Genomic DNA, 14,787 nt, shown 5'->3' with positions numbered 1-14,787 from the left:
TTCGTGTCATATATCTATGTACGTACGTATGCACATAGGTATTCATATATTCCATGCTTCGTTTTCGATATGATCGGAGATGCGGCGATCTAATTTCGATACGCTGTATTCTTTTCACTCGGAAAATTGATACTTACTGTCAATGCTACTTTTACAATGTCTTATCTTTTAATTAATCTGTATTTATCGAGTACTATCTTCGCTCAAAAATTATCAATACATATGTCATCGTGTGTCAAATTTAAAAACATTCCTAATTGTCGAAATAGAAATAGATATATGATGCACATTTGTTGTGACACTCAACCTTATGCGAAAAATAGAAAAAATAGAGAGAGAGAGAGAGAAAGAAAGAAAGAGAAAGAGAGAGAAAAGAAATCTCATTATAGATGAATCACAGGAAGATCTCTCGTCATTCGAATTATTTATGGTACTATGAAATAAATAATCGTTTGGTGAGTATATGTGTAGGAAATACACAGTCTCCTTAAAAACTTACATAATAGTCGTTTACCTTTTTTGAATGTTCCCCGTATCGTCATGGCTATCTCGATTCAAAAGTATTATATTATAACACCGTGTTCGTAAGCGCGAATCCTCTTAAGAAATCTTCTTGCTTATTTACCTATATCTACAAGCTCGAATGATTACGTAAAAATCTATCTTGCATTGGTGGGTGCATTGAGAGGAGACGTTAGAGGGTACAAAAAACATATGAAAGGATGAGGAGATTGAGGAGACTTTATTTTAAATAAATTAAGACTTGAGTTACTAATTTTTCGGAATATTTTTATTGTTACGTTTAAGAATTAAAATATCTTTAGTAATTTTTCTTATTTAGTTTATACAAAACACTTGCATATATAGATAGTGAATAGATCCAGCGACAATAAAATTCACACACACACACACACACACTTTACTGTAATGTTTTTTTATTAATATAAATAATAAGTAAGCACATCAAAATTTCTTTTTATGTACATATCAACTTAACTATAATTCCTTAGAGTAAAGAATGTCATTTCTATTTTGGAAGTAAAATAATTTACATTTTTAATTTTAATAAATAAATGAACAGTAAGAGTTCATCAGATTTTTCTAGAAATTTGATTCCATAAAAGTAGAATCGCGTAGTTGGTTGGGATAATTGTCAACGAAACATATAAGAGTGAGTTTCAGCAATCAATGAGTTAAGAATGGTGTTATTCTAAAACAATTATAGTTGTTTGTTTTTCTATTTTTATTTTTTTACTGAAGCATAAAGTAACTTTAATACATTTTTTATTTATAGCATCTGAAAATTGAGCATCTGTTCTATTAATAGAAATTATATTTATGTTGTAATAGAGGTGGTTATTTGCGAGTGCAAAGGATTAAAATAAACTCAGAATTAGGTTTGATATTACAATACAGATTCTAAGAAATTTGAAATACCTCTTTATAGTTCACTATATTTACAACAACGAAGTGACAAAAGACTCGACATTTATTTTATTTTTTGTATAATCATTATTATAATTATTTTATACATTTAAAACATTAAAAGTATATTTTTTTAAATAAAGTAAAGTACAATGTGTGTCAAAAAGTATGACACTAAATTCTTTCATATCTTTTACATATGTACGTAGAAATACAATTGTAAATGTTATTAAAAGATTATATTAATTTATGTAAAATTGGTTATAAAGTCATTATTGATACAAAAAAATAGGCAGATAAATAAGTAAATAAATACACAGAAATAAGCTTTATCATTATAAAATTTGTTTATTCCAAAAATTTAAGATAAAGTCATTTTCTTTCTTTCCATTCATCTTAAATTCAGGATTATAAATTTAAGAAATAAATAGATTTATCGTTCGAATCAGAGTTGATGGAACATGTTTCGATTTATTTTTGAAAAAACAACAAATTTACCTGTGTAGGACGACTACAGTAATCTCATTGGCAAACTGTTTAAGAGCTCTGATACTATATATGTACAGTTGTTGAATAGTTCACAAAGTAATGACTCAGATGGTCGCGTTTTACAAATCAGACCCTTCGACAACTTTTAAAACGTCCTCGTCATCGCTCACCGAAGAGAAATGCAAAACCGAATGTTAATTGGTGCCGGTGATTACAAGCTTCTAGCTAGCTGAGAAAAATTATTAATTAAGCAGGTACTACTTAACGCTACAGCTTTTTTACTGGTTCTGACATATTTCTGCTCTTTTGAATCCGTGCAAATATTAAAAACAAATTAAAAAATCAATTTTAATCTAAAATACAAAAATTTGGTTTCTATTTATTGAATAAAAAAGGAAAACAGATATTGGAAAAAAAAATGTAAATTATGAAATCTTATTAAACAGTAAAATAAATGGATTTTTTATTTTAAATTATAAGATGACATTTCAAATTTTGTATTATGAAATTAATTTTGGAATTCATCGAATTATTTAAAACGTGCGGTCTAATCGCAGCAAAATAAATGAATTCTTCGTTGTTTTCAATGATCTAAAATAATACAGTTAAATGTGAAATAATAAAGTTTAACGTAATTTGGTCCGGAAAGAAGAAAAGCCATTGTATTCATATACTTATCACCATAATAATGTTCTCTCGTCATCAAGTATATTTGACTGTCATGTGAAGACAATACATATAAGTGTCGCATCACCGACCACGACCAAGAATAGCCAAATGGCGCTTATGAGACCGGACGTGAAATTATATTACGAGCTCCACCCTTACCAAGAATTTACATCTCGGTCAACTTCTTTGTCTTTATCATGCAACCAAAGTTTATATATATAATATTTATTTTAAAATAAAAAATTAAAAGATATTCACGGGAAATTGAAAAATTAACTCATTAAAAATTATAAAGAATAATTTATATAAAAATAATTTTATTTTGTAAATAGTCATAAAGTTAATATTTTTGAACAATGTTTAATTATTTATTTGCCGTTAATGTTGTATTTACGTAATATTTTCTCATTGTACCGAATTTCATTTATCGACTCGTCGAAATCCGTAGCAACGAAGTCGCGACGCTATTCTACCGCAATTCGTACCACCCCTTGCCGCAATTCAGCCTTAGACCCACCCCTGACTACCTTAACCTGCACCGGAAGAAAGTCAATATGTGACTCACGAACGTACACGCCCTTCGAAACGTCGAAGGTTCGATCAACGCCTTGACTAATATTTTCTTATACGCCTGTGTACAATAATGAGATTCTAATTAAATAACGCTTTGATTTTCTTAGGTTTCATTATTTATTTTGTTTTGCATTTTTATTTCGTTTTGGTTAATTTTCTTATTTAAACGGATATTTTTATTATTTCTTTATCACGATATACACTCATTTTTATTTATTTATATATTTTATTTATTCCTTTTAATAAAAACGAATAAAAATATAAAGTAATACTTTAATGAGTCACTGGTATTGATTGATCAAGATAACAAATATTTTGAAAAAATACTTTATCTTATTATTAAGTAGATAATGTTATTACTCAGCTAAACAAGGTGAGTCAACTAAGACCGGACACAATAATCTATAATTTTAGTAATAGGAACAAATATTCTAAATAAAAATTGTTTGTTGTCAAGAGGCAAGTAGGATATTTGAAAGTCATTGCCATTTTTTAAATAGAACTATGCATTTCTGAACCCGTTACAACAGTAGTAGCTCATTACAAAATAATTACAACGTTTATCTACATTTAAATTCATTGATATAAAAAAAAGTAGAAAAATTAAAATAAAAGAAAGTATATTGAAACAATAAGAAAAAATATTTATTGAATATTTAGTTGTTATTATTATGTAATATAATATGAAAAAATAGGATTACCACGATTCGTTGGATGAAATTTTGAAAGGGTTACATTTGAAGTTGATTATCGAAACGAATTTCCAAGCATCTTGTCTACGTTAGATTTGCCATCTATTTAACCCCGATTTAAAGATCGCTAGACGTTTGCCACCAACCTCCTTTGTGGTTCTCGCTTACGCAGAAACCGATCACGTTGACATAGCCACGTTATGTATGTACATCCTTACGAATGTGAAAGACGAGGGTACAGAGGGGTAGACTCGCTTACGGCATTGCGACGTATATAAGCCGGTCTCTCTGCTGCGTTACCATGTATGGATCACTCACTCACTCTCCGTTGCTCGGCGAGAAGAAAAAAAGATCGCACACGCATGCATCGAGAGAACCTAGGACGTGTTTCTCTTTATCAACCTTTGCAACGTCTATCGAAAACATTTTCTAATCTCCTGGATCTTTGTTTACAATTACATTTTTATTAATTTATTTTGTTTTTTTTTAAATAAACATTTTCGTTTTATTGATTTATATTACATAATTTAAAAAAAAAATGTAATGATTTAATTATTAATTTAAAAATTTTTTCGTTCTGGTATATTGAAGATATAATATAAATATGATTGTATTTGAAAGTACAAAATTTGATAGTACGTTACATAGTATGTGATTTAACGTGTAAATAAAAATTCTTTTTAATTATAAATTTAATTGCATTTGAGAGTATAATATTTAGTGTGTTAAATTATAAGTTTATTAGGATATCAAAAATTTCTAATATCAAAAATCTCTACGTTGCTGTAAATATTCGACTCGGAATGTACACCTATCTGTAGTGGTCATATTATGTAAAATATATGGAAAAATACGTTGATTCGTGTTAAATGTATATAGATATTATTAACATTGTTCAAGGACATTTCTAATATCTTCAACAAGACGTTCATTACAACTAAAATGACTTTGAACTACAACGTCGAATTAGAACTACAAAATTACGTATTCCCTCTAAATCTAGTCTTTAAACTTAATCGACCGTTTTATAATTAGAATCATTTCATTAGAAAGTGAACATGTTTTTATCGCAGCATATGCTCTACTTTAGCGGTATTTAAATGATCTCAATTTCACACAATGACAATGACTTTCAACGTAAAACGTCTCCAATGGAAATCATCTATCATCCAACAATGAGCTATTTTCAAGAAGATTTCTTTACCCCTATTGTTTTCTTGATCCAGATTTTTCAGAATCATATGAGAATTCTTTTCTATTGAAAATTTGCTATTCTGATTAAATGCGAGTCCCATAGTTACGTATTTTCATTAAGCTGTTTGTACGGAAAACGACAATACGGACAACTGTATTTGACTATTGATTATTCAAGTCTCGAACACGTATTATATTTTATTGGATAAATTTTCAAATATCGTAACTCGAGAATAAGTTTTGAAAATAATGCCATATACAAGATCAGTGCAATAAAAATTAATTGAAAGTAAAGGTCAAGTTTAACAATAACAATAATAATTATATTTCCTTATTTTACGATCGTTACATTCACTATTTTACTAATTTTATTTAATTTGGAATAAAAGATCGATTATCATCCTGAATGCAGTAAATTTGTTGTATTCTTATTTCTGCCACCTAATTTTTAAAATCATTTGTAAATCAATCTTATCATCGATTTATTTTCATAAATACTTTCCCTTATTCTTCCTAAATTCTTGTAAAAATAACGTAGATTGAATTTGTTGAATGTTACCGATAATTCTCTTAAAGAATATACTTGAGATTTAAATGCTCCGTGTTTATCGTCCTTCGTTTTTACTTTGGTATTAAGCTAACAGGCGAACTGGTCGTACGTGGTCGATGGTGACATCACGTCTACTTTAAAACATTACACGCCTTCCTTCTTCAATTGAAAGAGAAAGATAGAAAGAAATAGAGAGAGGGAGAGAGAAAGAGAGAAAAAGAAGAAAATGATTTGATTTGAGCTTATGTTAGCTATTGTTCTTATCTATAACGTTCAATTTATCTCTCTTTCATTTGCTAAAAGATTATTTTATTGATACATTCGATTGATGCGCGAGATAAAGCATGAAGTAAACTCGTTAACGATATCACTTTTCTTATTCGTGTAAAACATATATATTCCCGGTATTATCTTTGTAATACTGGATTAAAAATAAAGTAGAATGGAAAAGGATACTGAAAAGGGGTGCCGTGTATACTAGGCTTCATCGTCGGTTCGTATTTTACCGTCTCGATCCGAGAAAATTGCATGGATCTTGTAATCCTATCCAGTCTATCGAATTTATTTCTAGCGGAACACGCTACGCTCCACGTATTTCCGCATTTTTGTCGATTCTTTTATATCCACTAGGATCGATTTTTTAAAAACATTAAAAATAATGCGAAAGAGAGTATTGTATATTGAGAAATAATATTTCTTGATTTTTTCAAATAATATGTCAGTATAATTCTCATATTTGTTAACAAAATTAATATTTTTAACCGCCCATCTCTAAGTCATTTCAATCTCAATGTAATTATTTTTAATTACATGCTTTATTTCTATATAGAAATTATATAAAACATATAAATAAAAATATTACCAGTTTGCGATCTCTGTTGAAAAAGAAAATACAATTAATAAAATAGTTTTGATCGTTATTTGTCTTAATTCCATTGTTTCTTCTTTTTTATCATACAATATTCGTATCGATACCAGTTATACAGCGTGAACCAAAAACTTCCAGATAGTTTTCTAAATTTAATACTTATTTTTGAAAATGTAAAAGTACCAAATTAGCTTGTTTAACTGCAACAGGCCTTACTACAAGTTTAAAAAAAGTTTCGATGAAGGATAATTGATTTTTAAGATCGAACTTTTAACCCACCTGTGAACATTGTACTTATTGTATATATTTAAAAGGTTTCGTACCTGGAAATAAGAAAGTAGGTATATTGCTATTCATGGATTTTCATATTTCCATTCATAAAAAAAACGCGATCTTTGAAAATTCTGATGAGTTTGCGACGTGAACTTTGTACAGACAATTATTCCGTATTTCACGATTTTTACTTTGTCGACAGGCGACGAAGATTACTAAACTTTGAAATGACCGCAGTCTGAGTCATATATTAATAAATTACAACCTCTTCGTCAGTTTTACACGTTCTTTTTGCAAAGGTTAAAGTGAGAGAATCGATATTTCGTTAACCTTGTCTGTCATACTGACTTGTTCCCACTGTTATCACTGTTATAGATAAAAAAAACTCATTTAAATCACCTATTATATTTTTTGTATATTTACGAGTCTTCAACAATAGTAGATATATGTTCGATAGGAACGCAACGATCGCAAATACATGTTAAAAAAACTGAACAAAAAATTAAATTCAGAGTGACCTTTCAAAAATATACCGTAATCTTACTATTTTAATTAACCTTCTATAACCTAATTTTTTGTTAAACTAAAAACATTTTCATAATACGTGAAAAAAATTCATAATATTATTTGTAATAATTGTACTATACTAACAATTTTTAATTCGGATTTAAATTAATAATCTTGTAACACGAAAAAATAAAATAAAACTTAAAAACTATAGATTTATAAGAATGTGAATTTCAAAGTTATATAAACTCATATAAGTTTAAAGAAGACATTTAAATTTCCAATCAATTTCTAGTCAATCGATTGTACCGTTCCACTTTGGCAAATGAGCCCAGAAATGGAGGGAGTGAAGTGAGGTCTTGCGTGCACCTCGAGTATGACTCAGAAGGTGGGCATCGACCTCAAAGACTGAGTATTCCGAGTTCACCCCTTCTCTGAAAGATCCTACTGCTTAGTCTGCTCTTTATGTAAAAAAAACTAAGAAAAGAAAAAGAAAGAAATAAAAAAAGAGTACTCAATCAGTAAAGATAAATTTTAAATTATGAGTTGAATTAAATAATATCGTTGACAAATTCGATAACTAAAAGAAATAATCGTTAAATAAAGGTAGTACTGCTGAGATAAAGAGAAAAGTATTAAAAATTGAAATCAATTTAGATAAAGTTTAGCTATAAAATAAATATGATAAAATAATGAAGAAAATATCGGTAGCTTGAAAAACATTATTATTGAGTATTGCAGATAGTAGGGGTAGTGCTACCGATAACGATGATGCTTGTGGGTAGCTCGATACTCAGGTTCTTTTTCTGAGTCAGACATGCAAAGGGGAATTGAGTCAGTCGTCTATCGATCGACATTTAGCCTGGCGACGTAGAAAAATGTTGGCGACGTGGACATGGACAGTGGCGAGTGCCACTGGCAAATCGTCTATTTGCATTATACTGTTGATATATTAAAAGCGATCATGGTTAATGTCACGATCGAGGACTCGTTAAAAAAAAATGAAGAAGTCAATGAAGAAGAGAAAGAGAAGGAGAGAAAGAAAAAGATAGAAGATCACTCGATCTAGCTAAGTGTTAGCTAGCATTTAATACATGTTAGACCTTGCCTTGTCTGTTTTATTGATCCTTAGGATATGTTCGATGACAGGTATACGTCTAAATACTTCCACGGGCGTATACATGCGCAGGACACAAGTAGATAGAGAGACAGAGAGGAAGGAAAAGAGACAGTGAAAGAGAGAGAGAGAAAGAAAGAGAGGGTGAAGGAAAGAGAGAAGAGCTGCTTCGAAACGTCCTAGCCTCTCTCGCAGATATTGATCCGTCTACCACCGAGACTACAACATGAAATCGTTCTGTTAACTATCCAGAGGCATCGCTGATGAAAATTCTATCCTTGCATTATTCTTTTCCTTTTTATCTTCCATTCCACTCCCTGTCATATCTCCGATGACACAAGCTCGACAGCTTCAGAGTATTGGATAGGGGGTGCTTTTCCAATCTCTTGGAAAATCTTTCAATATTTCAATATGTCTCGGGAATGAAGTGAAGTAAAAACTTGATTTTTGTATATATTATACTTCTGGATTATTTTATTATTCTAATCATAATTATTATGTTAAATATTTTGTAAAATTGTAATAAAAAGTGTTTGTAAAAATGATCGTTATTTTGCTTTAGCGAAAATTTGTAAATGAGTTCTCTCGATAAAGTCAATCTGAAAATGGATCGAAGTTCTGCTTTATAAGGCTCATTAATTGCAATTGATTTAAAAGAAACTTAACAAACAAAAAATTCACATTGATCGATTAACATCGAAATATATTTCATTTTAATTGTTCAAGAGGTAGCCAAGTTGCTTACACGTGTAACTATTTATTGAGGCCACGATTTTGACACACAGAGCCACTTTCTTGGGAACGATCCTGAAAACGGATGACAACGGTCGCAAGCTGCCGTAAATGGCGTCGACTCTCCGCTTACAGAGGATACAAGATGTATAATCTCTCTCTCGAAAAAGTCGCTACTAACGAAGAAAGAAGATGAAGAAGAAGGAGAAAAAGGAGGAGGTGGAGGAGGAGGAGGTGGTGGAAGAGGAGGATGAGGGACCAAGTGAGTCGATAACGGTGTTCTTGAAATCTGAGTCACGTCCTCCTCGCTTTCCCTCCCAATTCTCTGTATCGAACTTTTTACTTAACATCGCCGAAAACTCTCAGTATTGCGTTTCATCTCGATCCACGATCACTTTCTCGACCAATAAGGGTTGTTTGATAATTTGTGCAAGATTTTACATCGAGCTCGTCTTATGTCAGAAACACATTTTTAACACGTAATAATGAATACCAGAATGTTCTTTTGAATGTATTTTTTTATTTAAAAAAAAAATGATGAATAATAAATTAATATTATATAAAGAGTCTATTGTAATTATTAAGTTAACATTTCAATCATAACTCACATTAGAATTAACGAGTAATTTATTTGTATTTTATGATTGTGATAAGCTATGTAATATCGATGGAAATATATCAAAAAATTAATGCAAATTTTTGAAAGTAAGTAACTAATTGGAAGTACGAATAAACAATATAATAATATTAACACGTTAAGCATTACGTTAAGCGAACTTTTTGTTTGGTTGATCGCAACTTATCTTTGAGTTCGCATTTTTACCGTTACCCTTTTGATTTTCTTTTGTTTATACCGAATATATATTTTTCTGCATTAGCTGCGTTGCTAATTTTAGTTCAAACAGACAATCAACAAATTTGTCACAGCTATGTGTTCGTTACTTCTTTTTTTAATATGTAATCGAATATATTCCGCGGTATAATTATCGCTTGCCGTCAGATAAGAACGCAAAACAATGGAAAATCAACAAAATCTTTGATATTGAAATATCAAATATGTCTAATATAATAAAAGTGATTTATTTGGGAAAGAATACTCCTTGGATAAAATTTAACTACAATACATAATACTACGATAATTAATATCAAATGCATAAAAAAAGAAACGCTATTAAATAATTTAAATAAAATTCAAAATTCTGTTATACATTACGTAGGAAAATAAATAATTGTTAAATTCGATCGAATAGAATCAGAAATTATTTTTGCAAGCAACTATATAATCTTATAGAATGTTTTCAACCATCCTCGTGTCGTATGCGAATTTATCAAGCACGAGTGTGGGAGGAGTCTCTCCATGGTTCCTCGGCCCTACACTTTTGGTGGCCGGAGAAATTGCAATTTATAACGTCGAGAGCGTGAGTGCAACGGTATATACGTAAAGTTATACGACGTCGTTGGCAGAAAAGAAACGAGCCGAGAAAACGGACGAACGAACAAGCAGAGTCCAAGCGGAATGGTCGACGTCGTGGAAACGGTCGTCCTTTTTAAAACACACACCATAGCATTCGCAAAGTCTATATATGTGTACGCTCATGTAATAGCTGTGTGAGAGTGCACGCGAGTTATCGACTTGCATTTACCCTATACGTCGTCTTGTAGAGTTTACTTGCATCCTACTCTTTACGAGCTCTCAAGTTTTTATGGCAATCTTCTGTCGGGGAGATAGATTATCTTTAAATCTGATACTCGGTGTATTTTTTTTTAGCAAAATTGAGATTAATCATCACACGATTTGTTAGTTTTATTGGAATAATTAAATTATATCATGGTATTGTATGCATAATTAAATTATGTGATATGACGTGACCAATCAAATATTAGTTGTTTCTAAATTTGTATCGCTATGCAGAAAAATTCTACAAAAGTTGTCTTCTTTAATAGGCGTGCTCTATCAAGAAACTGCAACGTTTTCATCATTATATAATATAAAAGATGACTAAACAAAATTCAGAGAAAATACCAAGCTTAATTACTAATCTGAAAAATTTCTATTAAGATTTAAATTAATACATTTTTATTTTGTGAATGAATGGATATATTAAAAAATTGTGAATATTCGTAAGATATATATGATTATATGCATTAATAAAATAATGTTATTTGTTAAATTAGAAGTAAGCCAAAAAGTAAATAATTATAAATGAGTATTTGTTATCGATCAGTATCTATTCTAAATTAGACGTGAAATAAGAAAAGATGGAGAAGTGTCTTATAATATTAAAGAAAAACCAAATCGATTCAAAATAGTCTATTGTAGGCAAGACAAGGTAAAGAATTAGTCATCTATGCGAACGAATATAATTGCAACTATGTCAACTCGCTTATACTTTTTATGGATCGAGAATGAATTATGCGGTTTGCTTGCAGTATCGTAAAGAAAAAGTAAATGTAGGCAAGATTGAATGATACTATCGTTGTTTTTGTTGTCACCGTCGAGGGAAAGAAAATTAAATCAATAGTCAATGAAACGATCTAGCTTCAAATGTCCTTACTGAGAACTTACTGAACGATGTAACTATTTCGAAAGCCCAATTATGAATTCAGAGAAGTAAAAACATTATGCATATTATTTAAATAATTATATGTATATCTCAGAGTGTGTTGTACACCTACTATCGAATTAATGATTCCATAATACATTTTGAAATTGATTTTAATATTTATATCTCCACGTGAATTTTGAAAGTCTGAAATAGTCAACTATAGAAAATTTAGAAAAAATTTTTTTCCAAGAATGAATTATGATCTTTATTAAATTTCATTAAAAAATATTATGTTAATGTAATTTTTTCATTATTCTGCTTTAAAGTAGAAGAAAAATCTTGCATAACAAGGATAATATATTTTCTCTCTTTTCGGAAAAACATGTCTGCAAAATAAACAAATTAGCGTGAAATAATGATGGCATAGCTCGTATATAAAATTTATTCTTGATATTTTAAAAAATAAAGTTTCGTAAGTTCCTCGTGTTTGATATACCAAATTCAATGTGCTTTACCAATAAAAGTACAGGGATGTTACTCCCACGATAGGAACTAGAGAATAAAGAAAGAAGTATTGGGTTAAGAGGTGGTGTATAAACGTAAGTACGTGCTGCTTTGAAGTTCTTGAAAGTTGGAAGAAAAAAGGGATGGAGAAAGCTGCTTTGGAAAAAAAAAAGAGCAAATACTAGAGACGTTAGAGACGGATAAAACGTCAAAGAAAACTGCAAAAATAAAATAAAGAGAAAAAAAAAGAAATATATATAAACACACACATGCACTGACACATACGTATATACTCGAATCGAAGAGAGAAACGATGTGTCCATATTTGGCTACACCCGCTGCATTCTCTCCATCCTACTTCTTTTTATTTCTTATTACGGTTCTCGCCTATATCTATATGTTGCTTTCAGTTTATACGATTCACATGATGTAACAACGTCGTCACAGTTCTCCTCATTTTATACCATCGATGAAGATCGTACACCATAAAAGCTAAAATGGGACGTAGTTAATGTTATTTAAAAAAAAGTATTTCATTAAAGAATAATAATTTTAATTATATTTTAATAACAAATTTAATTAAAAACAACACGATAGTTAGCATTAATCTAATAACAAGGTAATCAAGATAAGCATAATCTCAGACAACATTTGTTAATTTAATAATACTATAGATAGTACAAATATATTATATCAAAAGATAAATGAAACAAATTGTATGATTGAATAAAAATGTTAATAAAAATAATGAAAAACAATGCAAGCTGCAATGCAATAAACGTGAATATAATTCACTGTAATATGGTTACTTATAAGATTTTTCTTTTCTAATCTAGCAACATTATCATCCAGTGAAATAACGATATCCTCTAAAGCTATTAGCCTGAAAAAAAGCTCATTTGAATTAAGGTCTAGATAGGCGTAGTTAATTCAACTAATGGTCGAACTTTATCGTTCATACGCCCTGTCCTCTACATGCAAAACGCTCCCTAAGGGTTACTTGGGGTCACGAGGGCAGTTAGCTATCTCCTATCAGATCTATTATACGTTCTTTTTCATGCCATTCTATATAATCGACTATTACTAAAAACAAAAATGAGAATGACTCGTACAAAATTATAAAAACATAAAAAATAAAACGTTAACTATTTGATGAAATAAAATTTGCTTTAGAAAAAATCGAACGTTCTTTTTCTTTATATATAAATTAAACTCCAGTATCGTTTTATGCCATGTTCAGAAAGTGTACTTGCAGTTGTACTGAAAAAGACTTGCATCGCATTTTACACAAAAGGTGTTCGTATAATAAGTGGCACGAAACTACTTTCTACGAAAGTAACGGATGATATACCGATATTCGTTTCGTCTCAAGATACCAATAATGCAAATTCGTGGTCATATACTTTATCTAAAAAGGTTTCCTACTACCCTAATCGCGTTTTACAGTCCGGGAAAGTATACTTCTAAATTTTGTAAATTGAAAAAATAAAATAAATTATTACCTATTTGAATAAAGTCAAATATTCGATCAAACAATCCAATAACATTCGTGAAATAAAATCATATTGCATAATTTAAAGATGGCGCAGGTTTAAAATCATATAGAGTTCGCTTGTGTAGGACCATTGATTTTTGTCCGTGGAGAAGCGCATTGCGGACGTTTTGGCTATTTGCCTCGCGATCAATCGTAAAACGGCGCGACCGAAAAGTTTTTAATTAAAATTCGTCATTTGGCTCTATTGTTTCGATTAAATTTATATTAAACGTAATTGTAATGAAAGTAAAATTGATGGCATCCATTTTATTTTTGGCTGAAATAGAATCTCAAACGTTTTATTAATAAAATATATACCACGCACGAGTATTAACGTAACGTTATAGTAAATAATATAAACAGGAGACTAAATATGTTTAATATTAACAATAAATATTATTTAACAAGAATTCACGAGCTTAAAGCGAAACTAATGGGAGAACTGAACATAACTGGTACAGCAAAGAAAGGGGGATTAATTATTCAATCTCCAGACGGAATTAATTAAGCTATGCGCGTTTATACTAGTTGAACTTCATTAGGAAGTTTATAGGACAGATCGTACGTAAAGGCCAACATAAAATGAGAGTAACAAAAGCTCGAAAAATGTTTCTCTTTTATTTTTGAAAGATCGTAACTTTTCTCCCTTGATATTTTTACAAGTATGAACGATGTTCTTCATAATTTGAGAACATAAAAACAGAGAGAATTTTCAAGCTGAAAAAATATCAAGAAAAATATACCTTTCGATTCACGTACGTTCGTAAATCTTTTTCTAGTCACGATTGAAGTGATCGTGAGTTTTATATTATGCGGAATAAAGGAATATCAGGCCACTTGGTAAAAATAATAAAAAAGGAAATATTGAACGTGTACGCAAAAATTAGTATGCGCTTATAATGCAGGAATGCACGAGCGCATGCGAACTAGCTCAGCGAACGTTAATTATGATAGAACATAAAGAAAAGCAACGCTCTTATAAATACAACATGTATTGTATATAGATATAAAATATATATTTGCATATCATATGTATAATATAAATCATATTCCCATTATTTATAATGTTTATTAAAATTATTATATTGCTTTAAACTCACTGTTATTCATGCGA

The 14,787-nt window shown here is 29.9% G+C and overlaps 1 long non-coding RNA gene across 1 annotated transcript; it reads left to right on the top strand.

The window, feature by feature from the left end:
- Nucleotides 1-7,901: 7,901 nt before the first annotated feature.
- LOC122521555 lies at nucleotides 7,902-9,812 on the top strand. Its single transcript, XR_006304795.1, has 2 exons — nucleotides 7,902-8,789; nucleotides 9,143-9,812. It is a non-coding gene; the product is annotated as an uncharacterized LOC122521555 (long non-coding RNA).
- The last annotated feature ends 4,975 nt before the right edge of the window (nucleotides 9,813-14,787 follow it).

Source organism: Polistes fuscatus, unplaced genomic scaffold, assembly GCF_010416935.1.
Source record: "Polistes fuscatus isolate 324 unplaced genomic scaffold, CU_Pfus_HIC Scaffold1, whole genome shotgun sequence".
Taxonomy (NCBI): Eukaryota; Metazoa; Arthropoda; class Insecta; order Hymenoptera; family Vespidae; genus Polistes; species Polistes fuscatus.
This window is presented reverse-complemented; position numbering and strand designations above follow the sequence as displayed.